Source organism: Poecile atricapillus, chromosome 4, assembly GCF_030490865.1.
Source record: "Poecile atricapillus isolate bPoeAtr1 chromosome 4, bPoeAtr1.hap1, whole genome shotgun sequence".
Lineage (NCBI taxonomy): Eukaryota > Metazoa > Chordata > Aves > Passeriformes > Paridae > Poecile > Poecile atricapillus.
The window spans coordinates 31,818,128-31,830,593 of NC_081252.1; positions in this window are offsets into that span (position 1 = coordinate 31,818,128).

Sequence of the window (12,466 nt, forward strand, 5' to 3'; positions counted from 1 at the left end):
TTGCTTGTAGAAACATCTGAGACTGCAAAGCAAAACTTCTGTTTTTGTGGAAAACTACCCTCTCAATAAGCAAGGAGAGGGAAAAAAAAAGAAGCCAAAATACATCTCTTGACATTATAATTAATTTTTGTCACCAAACATTTTAGACAAAACATGAAAGTGCGCGGCATTTTCAGCAGTTAATAAAAAACTGTATTATCAAATACCCAGCAGTCACAGCATTGTCATGTTTTTTGCTGAGAAATCAACTGCCCTGAAAGAAACCATGCCATTGTTCTCTACATTTATCCTGCTATGCCACAGGGCTGCTCCCAGCATTTTCAGTCTGTGTGCCTGTGGAGTAGTCATTCCCTTCTCCAGACAGACACAGAGGAACACTGCTGTTTTTCTTCCCATCACTGGGACTGCAGAGACAATTGGAATCTCCCAATCTGGAGAGGCCATTGGGCTCCTGAAAGTGGAGACAGAAAATTAGGAGAAAGGCAAACAATTATTCTGCTCAGAGTTCTAGTACGAGCCCAGAATTTCTCTGTTTAGGGTTGGAGATAATAGAATGAATAAAGTCCTGCAGGAAGAGTGTCCCTCTATTTTATATTCTTGCCCAGATGCTTGCATCTCTATCATTAAATAATGGCAAGAAATCAGACAGCTATTTTCCTTTCCCTAGATGCACATATTTTTTGGCATAGCATTCCAGCTCTACAAGCGTTTTCATGATCTATCTCCAGCCTGATTCTGCAGTTAGTGGTGTTTATACAATAAAGTTGGCAAAATGCAAACTTTGGAGCACTTTAATCATACAGATACAAAGTTTTCCATCATCTGACAACTTCTATTAAATCTTTCACAGAACTCATTTTCCTGACTCAGGGCAACCATAATCTACACTACTTAAATTGTAAATTACAGCCTTTTATACTATTTAAAAGCCCAAATCACCTAATTGCTAAAGAGATTGAGTATTTAAAAATCATTTTTCTCTCCAACCTTTCCCATTAGGATTAGGTGAAAATGAACTAGCACCCAGTGGACGTGTTTCCTCTATCATTAAAATGGGCGATCAATACAATGAAGATGAATATCAGTAGTACTGAGTCACCTTTTTTGTGTCTCCTGTTAAACTGCTCCAAGAAGAAAATGCAAATGCTTCCATTGCTTGCTACACAGGCTTTAACAACTTGAAGCCCACCTGGAAGCAGTTACATACAAAATGCACTTGAATACAGTACACTTCCTGCCTGGGTAAAATTGAGTTGCCCAGGACAGGCAAACAAAACTGTGCAAAGCAAGGGAAAGTCTAACACCATGCAAGACCATACTTAAGGATACAAAAATAGACCTCTTTTTTCTTCTCCCCTTTCCATCCCTTTAAGCATTCTTACTTTTTTTTTTTTTTTTTTTTTTTTAATTAGGAAAAAATATTAGTGGGGGGAAGAAACAAAAACATGACAAATCATGACAGATAACATGTTTTTCCCTTTTCCCACTTTGAAGCTTGGGGAGAAAAAATGGTGAACTTTTTCTAGCTTTGCCTTGTTAGAAACGATCCTGTAACATAACTCACATTTGCACATGCTCTCTAACAAGCATAACAAGAAGAAATTGTTGACCTTGTAAAAGAATAACCACTAAAAGCAGATTGTCAGAAACTTTTCTTTAGCTAGGCAGGCCCCTCTTAATACAAGTTTCACATGGTTAAGAACACTAAAAATCATAGGAATGTCATTCTAGGTCAGAGCAAGGACATGCCTACACTCATAGATGATCTTGCACAGAAGCTATCTCCCAGTCATCACCTTAGACATCCACTAACAAGAAGGTATGGGGTCTTCCTGTTGACAGACAACTTCTGGTGGTCTCCAGGACTTTGAGCCAGATGTTGTTTTTTATGTATTTAGGAATTATCAATCAATTTATTTTCAGTAAAGCTCAAGAATGCCCAACAAACAGTGGAAAGCATTCCTCATCAATAAATAGCAACCGCTATTAACAATTTTGGGAATTTTGAAATTTGCAATTGACACTGCAGATAAATCTCAATGAAGAGCCATCTCCTCTTGCTTTCAGCTGAGGTCTCTCTGGTTTCTCCAGAGAAATTGCCTGGGGTTGTGATTTAGCACTTAGGACTGGAATAGTGGGGAGCTGGGGTGAAACACAGCAGAGGAATATGGGTGGCACCAGTACTCCAGCTTTGACATCAGCGTTGCTACATGATTTCTGCAAGTGTAAAATCACTGAGACACACATCGTGCTCCTGGTGTAAGTTGAGTTATGGGATACATTTTTTTTTAGATGGGGGACTGGGATGCAGGCAGCACTCTAATTTGACTTCTTAGTCAATGGCAGCAGCAGGGAATTTAATATACATGCTTGGGATGAAGGGAGGGGTGAGGGAATAGATGTCTTAAGATTTAGTTTTTACTTCTCATAATCTTACTCTAATTTGATTGTTAATAATTTTTTTCACCAGTCAAATTTGTCTTGCCTGTGACAGCAATTGGTGAGTTGATCTCTCCTGTGCTTATTCCAAGCAACAAGCCTTTCCTTATATTTTCTCTCACCTGTCCTGATGAGGAGGGGAGCCACAAAGTAAGACTTTGGTAAGCACCTGGTGTCCAGGCAGGGTCAACTCACCACACCATGGAATGAGCTGCAAGGTTAGCAATTATCTCAGCAGAGGTGAGCACACAGGATGCTGCCTGAATGCTGCTGACCTGGGGGTGTTGGTGCAGCAGGAATATACCAACCTGGCTTTTGAGCTAGTAGGATTTTCTTGTTGCTCATTATGTTCAAGCTCCACAGAAATGTAATTTCCCAGGGGTCTGGCACCTCAGTCAAGACCATGTTTCCGAACAAAAGAATGACTTTAGCATAAGTACTTCCTTATAGCAGTGACCCTGCAGGAGATGAAAGCTATGTTTCTGGTGTCACTTCATTAATAGAAGGCCTTTATGTCAAACTACAGCTACTTGAATGGATTTCCCATAGATTTTTCACCAAGTGTTGGGATCGCAGCAGGAAACTTATTAAAGTGACCTCATCAGAGGAGAGAGAAAGGTGAGAAAAGGTGGTAGATTCATGAAATCAATTTGGACGTGCACAGCTGATATTTAGAGAGTGAATTTTCTTTGCATGTTCCCTATTTTTAATAAGTCTCCTTCACAGCAGAAACCATTTTCTTCTGCCTTGCCTCCCAGGGTTTGTCTTTTGAGAACTTGCCTCAAATTGCTGAAAAGTAAAGCAATCACCTATTTTTTTGGTGAACCACTTACTTTTTTCATACCACTGTGGTGATGAATGACTTCAAAATGGGAAGAGAGATCAAAGACTTCTGCTAGCCTCAGGGCAGGTGGGGTTTTGGAAGAATGCCTCAAGTACTCTCCTGTGTCTGTGTGCAGTAGGAGATACTCGGAAGAGTGATTAGCAGCGTGTTGTGTGTTGCCCCACCATTCCCCCCACTATCAGTCTCGAGAGAGAGGCCAAGCCACACTCCTTTAGCACCTGAGAGATGATCACACTTGCTACCAGTGGGAAAACACTTTCTGTTATGTGTAACCAAACCAGGTAACCCTGTACATTCCACCAGCTCATCTTTAGCCATGATGTCTAGTATGCCAGGGAAGATCCTGTGATTGAGCTTTTGACTATGTATTTTTACACCTGTCTCCTGCACATTCTTTCAGAAGTTTGTCCACATGGAAGGTGTCCCCGTCCATGGCAGGGGGTTGGAACCACATGATCTTTAAGATCCCTTCCAATCCAAGCCATTGTGTGGTTCTATGATTCCACGATTTTGGCTCTTGTTTGTGTTGTGCTCATCTGTGTGATCTCATCTGACCTTCACACAGAAGCTGTACAGCAGCAAACAGTTTGTATGAAGACATTTAGATCCCATTTTGTTCCCATTTGTTTTTAAAAAAGCATCCTCCATGAAAGAACTAGCCCATTCTGACATTTATCTGTGGCAATGAGTGGTAGGCAGCTCTCAAAATCTTCTCTCTGAACTGACAGGTCTGTCTAAATTGGTTGCAGTAGGAACTAGGGAACACTGAAGGAGACCTGCAGGTTGCAAGAATGTTGTAGAGCTGACCACAAAATCTGGCAGTCCAATGGACTGAGTGCCCCTAGCTCCAAACCTTCCTGCTAGAAATGGGCCTTTCAGGGGGTTCCTACTCCTATGGGTGGTTGAGGGTACAAAGGTTGTTGCCTTTCTTTAAGTGCAGACAACTGCAACAACACAGACATCTAGTCACGTAACTTTTTATGTGATAACACTGTTATAAAATTCAGTACAATGTGCTCTGTAACCAAAGTGAACTGAATAGAATGCATTTTATTCGCACAAGGGACTGCTTTTCATCTCTCTCCCACTGCCATCTGCCCCAATGCTCTATCAAGGTTTTTTCAGAAATACTGTGTTTTTCTTTTTCATGACATCTCAGATTTCAGTGATTGTGCCATCATTTTAAAAGTACCCACCTTGGGAGAAGCGCGGGCTGCATTAGAAATGTGGAGCTGAGGTTCAGCAGACACAATTTCTAATTCCAGCCTTGCCATTGCTTTACAAATACAAGCAAGTCATAGACACATGCTTGAAAAATTATTTCCCCGTTGCACATAGATAAAACTTTACAAAAAAACAAATACCTCTTCAGTTGGAGGTCTTTAAAATACTTTTTTTTTTCCCAATGGACACATTGGTTCCAGATTTTAAAAACTGCTGCATGTGTGAGTAGAGGGTGTACAGGGTAGAGGTGGAAGAGGATGCCTTATGAAATAGATGAAAGCTGCAATTTTAATCCAGAGTTTCCAAATGGAAAAGTGCCAGACTTGCATCAAAACTACTTTCTGAGTGGAAAAAATGCACAAGTTCTATTCTAAACTTGTGGGTTTTACCTGTAAACATGTTTTCAAACAGTTCTCATGCCCAGTATATCAGTGGTTGAAAAGATAGAGTGCAAGCAGCTTCTGTTCTGCAATACTGTATTTACACTGTCACAGGCCTCTATTTGTTGATAAATGAAGAGTAGGTAGGACTAAGACAGAGGACTTCATGCTGAGTACTTGATATCAAGCTGATACACTATTATGATCTAAATAACTAAATATATTAAAGTCCCATTACTTAACACTAATGGCAATGCGAGGGCGTATTTGCTAAACAGCCTCTGTCTTCTCAGACATCAGTACTCAGCAGATTACAGGAACAGAATTCCAATAATCACTTATATTTTTCTTCTAGGCTTCAGCAACATGCTACATTTGTGAAAGACAAAATACAATTCATTTCGGTCCCACCAGTTCTCCATCCCTCCCCACAGCAGTGCAGTGGGCTTATCGGGGCCCTTCCTGTGTCTGTTCAATTAATTAATCACACATTTACAAAATCTTCCACAGTTGGAAACACCCTAGAAATTATGTGATCCAATGTCCAATCACTTTTTTATGTTGCTACAACTATGCTGTCCTGGGGCTGAAAGATATCATCAAAACTTAATTAATGGATTTTCACTTTTAACAGGCTGGGCTCTCAGGCTGGCACAGTAACTTAGTTGCCAACAACCCTCTCCTGACTTTAATTTTTCCTTATTGCTGTTGAAGAGAGTGGGAGAACTCATCCCCAGAACATTTTGGAGCATGCTTACCAGTAAAATAAAACACCTGGTAGAGCTGCTCTTAAGTCACACCACTCACCACCAGGTGTGGTAAGCAATTTCAGGTGATGTGGTATCATTCTACCAAGTTAACCCCAATGTTGCAGTCTGCAACCTCAGGATCTCGTCCAGGAAGCCGCAGGGTTCTGGGGACCAGCATGGAAACACCAATGAGACGGGCTTCTGTTCATGAAACCGTTTATTCAGCATGGGAACAAAGTCAGGTCCAGAACAGAGAGCCCTGAACAGAGGCACAGCAGGGGTTTTTGAGGGACAGAACCCCCGAGGGTTTACACCTTTGAGGGTGGAGTTCAGGGTCAGGGACCAGTAGAAGCACACCAAGGGAGAAACCCCCAGAACTCAAACCCAATCAGAACACCTGGGCCGCTCTTCACAGGGGATTTGGGGTGGGACAATGTAACTCTTTGTCTCCCCTGAGGCCGCTGCTACACCCCAACACTAGGGAATGTACTTTTTCCTCCTATTGGATGAATTAGAAACTTGAAATTAGAAGATTGATGTAGCCCACAATAGCTAGGTAGCTGCCCAATGTTCATAACCAAGGTCAGGGAAAGTTTTAATGTACAAATCGAGCCCTGGGCACCAAAGGAGAAGCACAAGAGCCTGATATATAATTTTAAAGGCAGATTAAGAAGTTGAAATTACAGAATTGGGTGAGATAACAGAAATAGTTGAAAACTGAGTATCCAACTCCCTTAAGCGTCATGTAAATAAGGATTGGGACACAAGACTAGGTATGTGATTCCAGGGCTGTAACAATGGAAAACCTCGCAAGAACAACATTTTCAGAGATGTCCTCTGTTAATAATATTTAAGTGTCCAGGGTTTTTAAAACCACCTTTGTAAAAAAAACCAAGAATTTCCCATGTTGCAGAGCCTTAGACAGAGAGCAGACACATTCATATGGGCCATTCAACTGCTTCCATTTCCCCCTTGTACAGGCAACACCACTTCACTTTCCAGCCCTGTAGAGCAACAAGTTACAGGTGAAGGCCAAGTCAGGGCCACTGCAGCTGAAGCTGAACAGACTTTTGGATTTCAGTAAGACTTCCCTCTTTTCCCACAGAGTAAAGAGCAAACACCAGACTCTCAAATCCTGCCATTGTCACAGGACTGCTCTTAGGGTTTGTACTTTTATGAACTTAATGCCCCCAGCTAGAACAGAGGAGAAAGCATTTGATGGAAGTAAAGGGATGGCAATGTATCAAATCCAATGCATTTAATGGAAAATCCCTGTTAGGGCAGTTGAAATACTCTCAGCTGATACGGAGGCCTCACTGGTCTCCAGCAGCCTGCCTGCTACATCAAGGAACTTTAAAGGTCGTCTAGGGAGCCATGCCACAGGTGGCAACACTGAGCCTCCTTGGCTCCTTGTCTGCTCAAGCACTGAGATGAAGGACAAGCCTTGCCACTACTGGGGGTGGAGGGGAAACAGAAGCCCCAGTGGCCCTGTGCCACATATGTGGGCATGTCCATGCCCACACCTCTACCCCAACCCAGATGCTCTATATTCCAAATCTTTCTCCTTATTTAAAAAAAAAATAAAATTCCTCTGAGCAAAGAAATATCCAGCCCTCCCCAGGCCTGTGTTTTCACAGGACATCAAGGGCAAAAATGGTATTTATGACTGCAGGAGACATTCAGATGGAATAGGGCAGATTCAGGAGGAAAGAAAGGGATACACATTGACAGCAGGTTTTTCTCCTCTGTTCCTTCTGCACACATCACACCAAGCTTCACATTGTGAAGCAGCTGTACCCTTCTACATCCACATCATGCTGCCTGGAGCTCTGCTTTCCAGATACACTTAAAGCAGACAGACGAGAGCCTCATGTGCTGCTGACAGGCTCTGCTGAAAAATACCTGTTAGCAACAGGGGGCTCTCATGGCACTACATACATTAGCCCTCAGCTCTGCCTTGTGAAAGGCTCTCTGAAACAGTTTTCAGCTTCTGTGGAGATGATCAGTTATGCCTCTGTTAATATCGTATTTAGCAGCTTCATTTGCTGTAGAAGATAAAGGAATGGTTTACACAATACAAGCTTTTTCTTCAGAGGGAAGGGCACCAGAATCTCTCCTCTGTGCTTCTTCTACAGAAGAAAGCCATTTTGATTAATACTGAGCAGCAGCCAATGTGAATTCATGTTAGCTGATGAATGGAAATAATCCTGAAAAAAAAAGCAGCAAAGAGGGGCAAGGTGCAAGAGAAGCCCATGCAACTGGGGTTGAAAACCCTGGGAACTTCCTGAAATTTTTCTGCAAGGAGATGAGATCTTCCAGAGCCTCAGTCCTCTGTTCAGAAAGGCTCGATCACAGATTGTCACACATCACAGAAGTTATTTTATACACTGTACCAAACAGAAACTTACAGGACTTACAAAAGTGAACACATGCATCTGAAATTGCAGTTCTGCTCTAAATAATATCCCCATCACTAGGGGAGATATTTACGCATTACACGTAAATCTTGCTTTCACCTGTGTCAAATCCACACTAAAATATGTCCACTTAGAAAAAATCAGCCTCTCTTTCACCTTTTGTTTCTAAAAATCATTAGGAATTTGACTGAGATTCTCAGAATGGTTCCCATTTTTCTGACGTCTCTGACCCTTGGATTCCTATGATTACATTAAAAAAATACAGTTGCAGTTATAAAAAAAAAGTACAAATTTACACAGGGACAGTGAAAACAGGTTTTTTTATATTAATAAAAAATCCACGCTCTTGCAACTTCCTCCTGAATATGTATAGGCAGGGAACAGCTGAGGTGTGAACACTGCCATGTGGCAAGGGAAAAGAACAGAGCTCTCAGCACTATCACACATGGCTCATTTAGACAAGGGTAAGCTAACTGCTATGAAACCAGTCTCACAGCTGAGGTACATAGGAAGATAAAAGACCTTTCTCCCTTAGATTGCAAGGCATGTACTGAAATCATCTAGAAAGTTATGAAAACCATTACCTCCAAATCTGACCAAGCAAACCTGAGAGAAAAACCAATCTAATGCATCCAAAAGCATTTTTAAGCATTGCTTTACTACCATCCCAGTGATTAACATTTGCTGCTTATTTTTCCTCTCCCTTTCCCGGTCTTCTGATTTTTTGCTATTTGCTAGCCTTTGTTCCTTGCAGATATATCTGTGCAGATGGCAGAGAAGCAGAAAATTACCTCATCTCCGTGTGCAACTCAGAGGCTGCAGCCACAACCACCCAGGCTGGGAGCACAGCCAGAGCACAGAGAGGTTAGCTGCTGTGACAGAGAAGGAACATCTACAGCTACTTCCAAGAGCATAACAACTGGAAAGTTCGGCTTTCAAAAATGGCTAGAAGGACTCTTAGCCCTGGGCCAGGTTATTGCTGAAGTAATATCTAGGTTTTATGTCTCCTGCTTGGTGACAGCAAGAGCCAACAGCAGTCATAGAATTCCGCTGGAAAAGAACAGTCAATAGACATATTCACTCCATGGCAGCTCCCATTACCCTACAGCATGGTGACTTTGGTAGCCCCAAAAATAAATCCATTTTTGTCTCCAGCACCGCTGGAAACACAAATAACTAGGGAAGCTGAGATCCACAAGTACTTTATGGAAACCCAGTGTGATGCAGAGAACCATTGGCTCTAACTTTAGTCAACACCACAGAGTGACTGATGTTAGAGGATAAAATAAAAATTCTTCTAGCAACAGCACAATGTCTTTCCATCAGAACTCTGTACCAGAATATTTTTACTTTAACCAAGTTTAATGCAGGTTCTGTCATACTAAGGTGTAGAGCAAAGTTGTTAGAAGATGGATCTGTCAGAACAGAGGGAATTTATCTAAGGGCTTTCTTGCATCTGCAACTGATAGAAATCAGAAGTCACAAGAACTAAGAACTGAAAAACAGAGCTGAGTTTAAAAATTAACAATAACAACAAATCAGACTTACAACAAGTGCTCACATTTTGCTCAGAAGTGAACAAAATTCCAGTTTGGTGTTGAAAAAATTTTTAATTAAACTATTAAATCAATATTTGCCAGTAAACTCAGTCACCTCTTGATATCAGTCTTTCCTAGACCAGAGTCTCAGGGAAAGCAAAAAATCAGACACAGTCCCAGAGATGGTTTTCTTGAAACATAGCTCAGCCCTACTGAGCAAAAAGTTCTCCAGACTTTCATGGTAGAGAGATGCACGTGGCCCTGGAGGCATCATAACCCCCTTAAACATAGGAACTGACTAAAATAAATAAGCCAAGATAGCAGTAGGTTATGTGGTAAAGGCTGGTCTGCACACACATAAAACAGCATGGTGGGTTCACTTATGTGTCTTACAGAATGCAGATATTTGGGGATCACATAGGACTTAATGGATGTTTATGAGAGGAGTTGCGAGCAGGGAAAAGGATGGATCTAGGTGACTTGGAAAGGGAAGTTGTGGGAAAATAAAGGGGGATAAAGGAGTAAAAGGGAGCAACCTAAGGTTAACAGTGCTCCGTACAGTTCTCTGTCAACAGCCTGCTCCTGATTGCCACAATCTGTCTTTATTTTCTATCAGATTCCATTTTTTTTCCATTTTTCTGGGTGAGGGATTCTTGTTTCTGTGTTTATGTGTGTATTTGGGGATCTGCAGTGCCAGCAACTGGAAAGACAGGGGTTAATGAACTGAAGTGTCAGCAACTGAGGTGGCACCTTCAGTCCCAGGGATTCATGAGTCTGGGGTGCCAGTGTGGAGAGAGTGAGGGTCTAATGCCCTGCTGGTTCCAAAAGCATCTCAATACATCCTGAAGACAAATACCACCTTGGATTTCACTCTGTTGTCACAAAATATTATTTGGACCCACCTACAAGGAGATGAAAGGGAGTTGTACACTTTCACTTGTGTTTTGTTACATTAGAGGCTTCAATTACTTGATTATTTTAAGGGGAAATGAGGATTCAAATATCAAAGGCAGATTTCACATCAGTCTTTCCTCTTATGAATCTTATGAACATGCAATCAGAAGTTATCAGATGCTCAAGTTGTGTCTTTTGAGAATGATACAGTACATAGCCCCACACAGCTTCTAAAATGTGACCCTTTATGGGAAAAAATGTAGCTAATTAGCATTATGAAATATTCAAATCCAGTATGAAATGCTTAAACCCACCCATCTTTGCCATGATAGAACAGAAACCAATTAACATACCTATAAGGAGAACCTATCAATTTGGCTTTTCACTGTAATTAGAGTAACAGCCAAAATGTAATATTTTTTCACGTAAAATAATTTTGGTTTTCCACATGGATGAGGGGGAAGCCATACATGTTATCCAATCTAAGTAATTTTTTATTATTATTGTTATTTTTCATTTGGCAGTTGAACCTGAAAATCAATTACTTGTTCACTCCTGGATGACAGTTGAAAAAGCAGCTTCTAATCTTGTGTCAGTAAAGACTGTTGCCATGAGCAGCAAGATCCTCTGACTGACATGTAACCAGTGGCTTTCAGAATAATTTGACAGCTATTTATCTCTAAGTTTTTTCCCCCCTCTAAGTTTTCTGTTTTTCTAACAGAGAACTCTCTTATAATTTACACACAAGTAGTTCCTCTCTCCAATACATTAGCTGAAAATCTAGTTGTTTAATTAAGCTTTAGGCTGCAAGCCTTCTGTTCTTTCACTTTAATAGACTGAGAAATGGAAGCGCAGTCTCTGCAGGTTTTGTCTTACATATCATCCAGTTGTTGACTTCTTAACCAGATTACTAGATAGATTCAAGGCATTTTACATACAAGGCCTGGCTGACTCAAGTCACAGAATATGCTGAGATGGAAGTGTCACACCATGGGATTGAAAGCATTGTCCAAATGATTCTTGAACTCTGTCAGGCTGGTGCTGTGACCACTTCCCTGGGCCTGTTCCAGTGTCCAACCACCCTATGGGTGAAGAACCTTTTCCTAATATCCAACCTAAACCTCCCCTGACACAGCCTCAGGCCATTCCCTCAGGTCCTGTCACTGCTCACCACAGAGAAGAGATCAGAGTCCCCTCATGAGGAAGTTGTAACTGTGATGAGGTCTCCCCTCAGTTTCCTCTTCTCCAGGCTGAACAGACCAAGTCACCTCAACCACTCCTCACACAGCTTCTTCTCAAGGCCCTTTGCCATCCTTGTTGCCCTCCTCTGGACACTCTCCAACAGCTCAATGTCTTTTTTTATGTTGTGGCACCCAAAACTGTGAGGCTACCCCAGTGCAGAGCAGAGCAAGAAGCCACAACCAATAATAACATTGTTCTTGGAGGGCAGGAGACCATTTACCCTGGACTAACCTAGAAGAAAACAAATAGATAATTTTTGTCTACTTCTAATTAATACGGCGAAGAAATTACGCAACTTTTTCTAAATTCCTGAATTATGCATAAAATATGCCATTTTCTCTATGTGTTTCTTACAGCAGTTACACTCACTGGATGGGGCTCTGAACACATCCAGGAGGGGACAGTGCTGCATGATGCCAGGTGTTGAACTGTTTAACAGAAAGAGAGAAAGATGACAATTTTGAAGTGACCAAGTGTGGCCACTTGGCATGCTTCTGTTTTGTTTGACACATCTCATAAACCACCACCTGTTTGTGTAGATGACAGAGCTACAGTGAAGTTTGAGGATTAACCAAAGTAGTGCTATGTAAAAAATTAAAGCAAAGTGGCAAGAATATTGTTGGGGAGAGGTTGGAGGGGCTGGAGTTGTCGTGTAGTTTGGATTTGGTCTGTTCTTTTAAAGTAAAGACTCTTTTTACCTACCTCAAATTATTTACAAAAGTACAGAGCACTTGCAATT